Genomic DNA, 7,360 nt, shown 5'->3' on the forward strand with positions numbered 1-7,360 from the left:
CTGTATTCACTGGTTAACTGGACATCATTAACTTCACGCAGACTCTCTCACTGGTACATTTTCATCTTTAAATCACTTCTTGGTCTGCTGCCTTCATACATCTCCTCCTACATGTCTCTGCGTGAGTGCAGCTACGGAGTGCGCTCTCAGGACATTATTACCTGCAGTGTTCCCTCAGTGAGGACTGAACTAGGCAAAAGGGCCTTCTCCTACTCCGCTCCTGTTTCCTGGAATATCTTACAAAAAGATTTGAAGCTCTCGACCTTGACCTCTCTAAGTGGCTTTAAGAATCTGTTGGACTCCTGGCAGGGACCAATGCTGACATGTTCCTGTTTTTAGTTTTATACATTTGTCTCGGAATCTAGCAGTTTTTTTGGTTTTGTTACTTTTTTCCTTTTAGCCATCCTATTTGTTAAAAAAAAAAAAAAAAACTGTAGTATGAGTTTTTATAACTGCTTATTGTTGTTGCTGTTGTCCATTGTTGTCATCTTTCTTTGTTGAAATCAGGTCTCTCTTATAAGTGAGTCCTCGAGGCTCAATGGGATTTACCTGTCTAAATAAAGGTTGATTGATGTTTGACTGATCTGGTGTGGGAGTTCCTGTGTTCTTGTGTGTTTCCTTGACTGATGAAGCCTTCCGGATCGAAGGCGAAACGTTTCAGCACAAAAAAAGAAACTGTCCAGATGACCTGACTGAAAAATGTTGGATTTGGATCTAATCTTCTTAATTTGTCCCTTATTGAAATCTCTCAGGATATATTGCCTTTTAAGTGCACCATTAGAAAAATGTTGGATTGTTGTGTGTTTAAAACTAAAAAAGTAATAAAAATACTTTGTTTATATATATATATATATATATATATATATATATATATATATAAACCAATCCAACTGGCTGTCAAAGAAGGAAATCAATCTGCCACCCGGAAAGTGGCACTCCAAACTGAGTGGGAGCAGGAGTGAAGTCAAATGAACACATATAAAACACATTTAAAAACAGCAGCTGTTACCAAAGTGGAGCGTGGAGCTTTATAAATAAATTTGACTTGACTCCTGCTCCGGAGCTCACATGGCTCACGGGGAGAGACTCTCCTCCTCTCCCCATTTCATTGGTTCGACTGTGACCTGTTCAGTAATTTCATTGGTCAGATTATTATTATTTTTTTATGTTTTAACCTTTATTTATACAGAGAGTTTCATCAATACACATCTCTCTTGGGAAGTGGGTCCTCGTGACTCAATGACTTTATTGGTTCATTGTGGTTGACTGCCAGTCACATGGCCTCATGGAGGGATTATGGGTAAAATTTATGTTCATTATTAAATATTTCAGTTAGCCATTTAGCATTGTTCTTTTCGTAATTAGTCTGTTCTTGTTAGCCTAGTTTATGTGTTAATTATATGTTAGTTTGTGTTAGGCCATTCTGTAGAGTAACCATGCGTGAGGAAGGTAGTTGTCATGAAGACCTGTGGGGTTCACTCTGTGTGTGTTGAACAGGAATATAAAATCTATAAAACACCATCTGGTGGTTGATTCTTGATCTAAAACAAGAGTTGCACATCTCTCTCAGTAGCTGTGGTCAGCCACTCATGTTACAATATAAATACCTGCAGCTTATAAGTGCAAAATAGTGTTTTATTTTTTAAATTTATTATTATTATTCAGTGTGTGTGGGTGGCTTATACTCGAGTGCGCTCTATAGATATACATAGTATATAGATATATCTATATACTGTTACAGTATGTTCGTGTTTTGCTTGTTATTGTTATGGGGATACATTACTTTTATTGTCTTAAAAAAGTTCAATCTGGTCCTCGGAACATTCAAAAAACAAAAGCAAAAAAAAATGTAGAAACGTTTCGTCTCTCATCCGAGAGACTTCCTCAGTCTGAGGTGCTGTTTTCAGCTCAGTCTCTTAAATAGCACCTTCTCAGAGTGGATCAACCAGTTTTGCTGCTGACAACCAGAACCAGCTGATCACATGGTCAAGAAGGACCATCAGCCTAACAATGGATCATTAGCACACTGATGGCTGTTTACTACTCACAGAGGGCTGAGTGATACTAGCAATCACAGCATTGTAAGAGGGGGACAGTTGAACCCGGAGGCTCCACCCCTGTTTAATGATGGATGGTTTATTTTCACAAAGACGGCCTCCTTTACTCCTCTCTCAAACCATCGTTCCTCTCTGTCCAGGATGTGAACATCTTCATCCCTGAAAGAGTGACCTCTGGCCTGGAGATGAGTGTAGACCGCAGAGTCCTGGCCTGATGATGTTGATCTTCTGTGCTGGGCCATCCTTTTGGCCAGTGGCTGTTTAGTTTCCCCGATGTAAGACTGATCACCCTCCTGACACTGAACAACATACACAACATTACTCTGTTTGTGCCGGGGGACTGGATCTTTGGGATGAACCAGTCTTTAATGTATTTTTGGGCCCAGTTTAACCCAGTGGGTTAGAAATATCGTTACGATATTTCTTATTTAGACTGGTCATATGGTTTTGATCTGCTCAGAGACGGGACTATAATGAAATTATGACCCGGTTCTGACTGGGTTAAACTGGGCCAGCAGCTCTCAAGAGAGTCTCCCTGGGATTTCAATATCAGCCAAGGAATAGAGTTTGATCTGCTTGCCACATCATGTAGAAAGGCTTTGAAGCACCGTCTCATATTTTCCCAACACGTCCGTCTACATAAGACCACACTTAGTCACGCCCCCTAATACACGGATAGGTTGAGCTCCCTTTCTGTGAAGGAGGAGTTATAGGACCCTATAAATTAGTAATGACACGGGACTTCTAGGCTTTTCCGGGTCTGTAAACGCGTCAGTCCGGAGAGTCCAGCGTTGTAAAACTGTAACCTTTCCTGCCTTTTTAAATATAATTGATAAAACTTAATTGACGTCTCATTGATTTATTGATAGTATGAGTTGCCACTTCTGAGAGAGATGGAACCAGAGGAAGCGGTGGGGGCTGGCTGAGGGTCCAGGGTCAGAGAGGAAGCCTGAGGCCCACAGCTAGCCGTAGCTAACTGCAGTGACTGACGACTCGCAGTCAGCTCTCAAAATGCAACAAAACGTATCTACATTTTTTTGCTTTGTTTTGTTTTTTTAATGTCTAGAGGACCAGATTGAACTTTTTTCTACCTGGATTATTGAGCATGCATCAGGATATTACTTTTATTGGTTTTGTATTGAGATATTTACAGTCAGAAACATAGGAGACCATGGCTGAGAAACATAATTTAAAATGTGCATCCTTTAATGTAAATGATGTTTATAATCCCACTAAGAGAAACAAGATATTATCTAAAATAAAGAAGCAGAATATACAAATTGCCATTCTACAAGAAACACGTCTTAGTTCTCTAGAACACGAAAAACTGAAACGGAAGGGTTTTTCTCAAATATACTAGTCATCCTATAAATCAAGTGTTAGGCGGGATGTAGCCACTCTAATATCATAAAGAGTCCCATTTGAATTAATTTCTGAAACTAAAGATAAGGAAGAAAAATACTTAATGATAACAGGTAGAATAGATGGAGTCCAAATGACATCATTTAATCATGTATACATTCCCCTGGGCAGTGACTTTTCAGTCTATAGAAAATTTTTTGATCTAATGGCTCAATCAACTGATATACTTGTCTATGGGAGAGACTGGAATTTAAGAATTAATCCCAGACTTGACTTTACAAAACAAACTGCCCAAATATCTTCACAGAAAAAAAAAAGATTATTCTGTCAGAATGTGGTATCATTGACATCTAGAGGGATTTATACCCAGCAAACCATGATTATACTCATTTCTCCCATTCACATACAGTATATTCTAGAATAGATTATTTTTTTCATTTTTAAAAGACAGTCATAGAGTAAGTAACTGCAAGATTGGCAATATTTACCAGTCTGACCATGCAGCCATGAAAGTTGTCTCCATGCACCTTCTGCTGGATACATTGTACAATTACAACCAGTTCCAGCATTTTAGGGGTGAAAATTAAAAGTGCTTATATCGGTGCATAATGGGACCATTATCGCTGATACAATAGGTCCCTAAAAGCCTATACCAGTCAAACTTATCTGTCCTGCCGATACATACATGGGTCGGGCTCATGTCACATACAGTATGTACTCATGTCCTTAATGCTCTCTTGTGAGTAAAATGCCAGTTAAGAATCTTCAACTGCCATGAGGTTGTAGATCGTAATTGAGTAAACAATGTTAGTGAAGTGGAGATTTTTTCTAACCTTAACCAACACTTTTTTTTTTTTTTTTCCCCAAGATGGCCGCGCTCAGAGCAGTTGCAGCTTCACAGGCTCCCGGTACCATCCCAGTTTTTAGAAGTTTTGATATTGACTCTGTGCCTGACTCCGCGCGATTTATGCGTATGAACTATAGCCGAACCGAACTGATGAGAATAGGAGCAGATTTGCCACGAAATATAGCAGAAATCAGCAACAAACTCAAAGCTACGCTCGGCAGAATGCAGATCTTAAAGTCATCTACCTGGAAGCTGCAGCAGAGGCGTTCCAGCGGGCAGAAGAGGAAGCGCTGCTCCCGGCTTAAGAGGAGAGGATGCCGGGCGGGGGTTATGGTGAGGCTACGAGCTAACGCTAAAGCCGGTAAACTCCCCATGCCGTCTCTCTTTCTGTCGAACGTCCGCTCGTTGGACAACAAGGTGGATTTACTTCGTCTGAGAGCGGGCGCCTCAGAAGAGATGAAGAAGTGTGCAGTGCTTTGCCTCACGGAAACGTGGATTACAAGTGAAACGCCGGACTCAGTCTTCCAGCTGGATGACAGACTTTTTTTTCGAGCGGACCGCTGCAGCGAGCTAACGGGGAAATCACGGGGGGGCGGAGTGTGCATTTACGTGAGTAAAAGTTGGTCCACGAACTGTACTGTTGTAAATAGCTCATGCTCGAAGGCTTTGGAGCAAATAACAGTGAAATGTCGGCCACATCATCTACCCCGCGAGTTCACGGTGACTTTCATCTCTGTCGTTTACATTCCTCCGGACGCTAATGCTAATGAATCACTGCAGGAGCTACATGATATCATCAGCTCGCTGCAGAACAAACACCCTGAGGCTCTTTACGTTGTAGCCGGAGACTTTAACCACGTGAATCTAAAGGACTGTCTCCCAAGCTTTAATCAGCATGTGACGATTCCAACACGTGGAGACCGCACGCTGGACCGTGTTTACACGAACGTAAAAGATGCATACAAAGCCGAACCCCGCCCCCACCTAGGACTGTCAGACCACATCTCAATCTTCCTGGCTCCTGCTTACATGCCCCCGCTGAGACGCTCCAGACCGGTACAAAAGAAAGTTAAATGTTGGAGCCGGGACAGTGGCCCCATACTGAGAGATTGTTTTGATCGAACAGACTGGCAGGTTTTCAGAGAAGCTGCTGAAAATGGAGGTTTGCTTGATCTTGACCAATACACATCCTCAGTACTGGGTTACATTAGTACATGTACTGACACAGTCTCCACTATCAGAAATGTTAAAAGCTACCCAAACAGAAAACCTTGGCTGAATGCAGAGGTGCGTACCCTGCTGGAAGCCAGGAACACTGCCTTCAGGTCTGGAAACTCAGAGGAGCTGAGGAGGACAAGAAAAGAGCTGGTTGCTGGTATTAAGAGGGCCAAGGCCACATATGCAAAGAGGATCGAGGGTCAATTCATCTCACAAGACCCTCTGAGCATGTGGAGGGGCATTAAGTGCATAACAGATTATAAAGGAAGGAGTGAACAATGTCCCAAAGACCCATCTCTGCCTGATGCCCTTAACAAGTTCTATGTACGCTTTGAAGACCCGAACAGACCACCCAGCACCAGACTCACCTCGCCACCGGATGAAGAGCATCTCAGCGTGACCTCGGCAGAAGTAAGGAGTACTTTCAGGAGGATTAATCCGCACAAAGCAACTGGCCCAGACAACATCCCCGGAAAAGTGTTGAAGGAATGCGCTGATCAGCTCTGCACGGTGCTGGCAGACATCTTTAACACCTCACTTACCCTGGAGACAGTTCCCACCTGCCTGAAGACTGCCACCATCATCCCAGTCCCAAAAAGCTCTACAGTGACTGGTCTGAATGACTATCGGCCAGTGGCCCTCACCCCGATAGTCGCTAAATGCTTCGAAAAACTGGTCATGACTCACATCAAAACAACCATCAACATCAACGAGGACCCTCATCAGTACGCATACCGTGAGAACCGATCAACAGAGGATGCAATCTCCTCTGTGGTCCACACTGCACTCAACCACCTGGAGCAGAAAAACTCTTACGTCCGTATGCTCTTTGTGGACTTCACATCCGCCTTCAACACCATGATCCCCCAAACCCTGATGGACAAACTATCCACACTAGGACTAAGCCCCTCCATCTGCAACTGGGTACTAGACTTTTTAACAAACAGACCACAGTTAGTGAGGATCCACAACCTCTCCTCCTCCACCATAACCCTCAGCACTGGCTCTCCTCAGGGATGTGTGTTGAGCCCCCTTTTGTTTACTCTGCTCACATATGAATGTGCAGCTACCCATCCAGGCTGTCACATTGTAAAGTTTGCAGATGATACAGCGGTGGTGGGATGCATCACAAACAATGATGAGTCCAGCTACAGGCAAGAGGTGGAACACCTGGAGAGCTGGTGCAGAGAGAATAACCTTCACATCAATGTGAAGAAGACAAAGGAGATGATTGTGGACTTCAGAAGGAACAAAAACACCTACACCCCCCTGAACATAAGAGGATCTGTGGTGGAAGTGGTCTCCAGCTACAAGTACTTGGGTGTACACATGAATGACAACCTCAGCTGGAGCAACAACACCACCAGCCTGATCAAGAAAGCTCATCAGAGACTCTACTTCCTCAGACGGCTGAGGCGAGCTGGTCTGGGAAGCTCAGTCCTCACCTCCTTCTACAGGTGTGCAGTGGAGAGCATCCTGTGCTCGAGCATCAATGTGTGGCATGGAGGCTGCACAGCTGCAGAAAGAAAAGCTTTGCAGAGAGTGGTGAAGGCTGCACAGAAATCTGTTGGAATCAGTCTCCCCACCATCACAGACATCTACACCTCCAGATGCAGGAAGAGGGCCACCTGCATCATGAAGGACCCCACCCACCCAGCACACACACTTTTTGCCCCACTCCCCTCAGGAAGGAGGTTAAGGAGCATTAAGTGTAGAACCACTAGACTGAGGAACAGCTTCTACCCTGAGGCTGTTAGACTCATGAACTAGAATAATCACTGTGTAAAACCATATCATGTTGCTGATGATCTGTTTCATGTTGCTGCTGATCTGTTTCAATGTTGATGTGTTCATGCGTGCACATCTGCTCACAGAC

At 43.5% G+C, this 7,360-nt stretch overlaps 1 protein-coding gene across 1 annotated transcript in view; it reads right to left on the minus strand.

Moving 5' to 3' along the window:
* Window positions 1-7,360, minus strand: part of spg11 (SPG11 vesicle trafficking associated, spatacsin) — a 413,741-nt gene that overhangs the window by 344,570 nt on the left and 61,811 nt on the right. The window lies entirely within an intron of this gene.

This window comes from Nematolebias whitei, chromosome 10 (genome assembly GCF_014905685.2).
Source record: "Nematolebias whitei isolate Nwh7 chromosome 10, NemWhi1, whole genome shotgun sequence".
In the NCBI taxonomy this organism is placed as follows: Eukaryota; Metazoa; Chordata; class Actinopteri; order Cyprinodontiformes; family Rivulidae; genus Nematolebias; species Nematolebias whitei.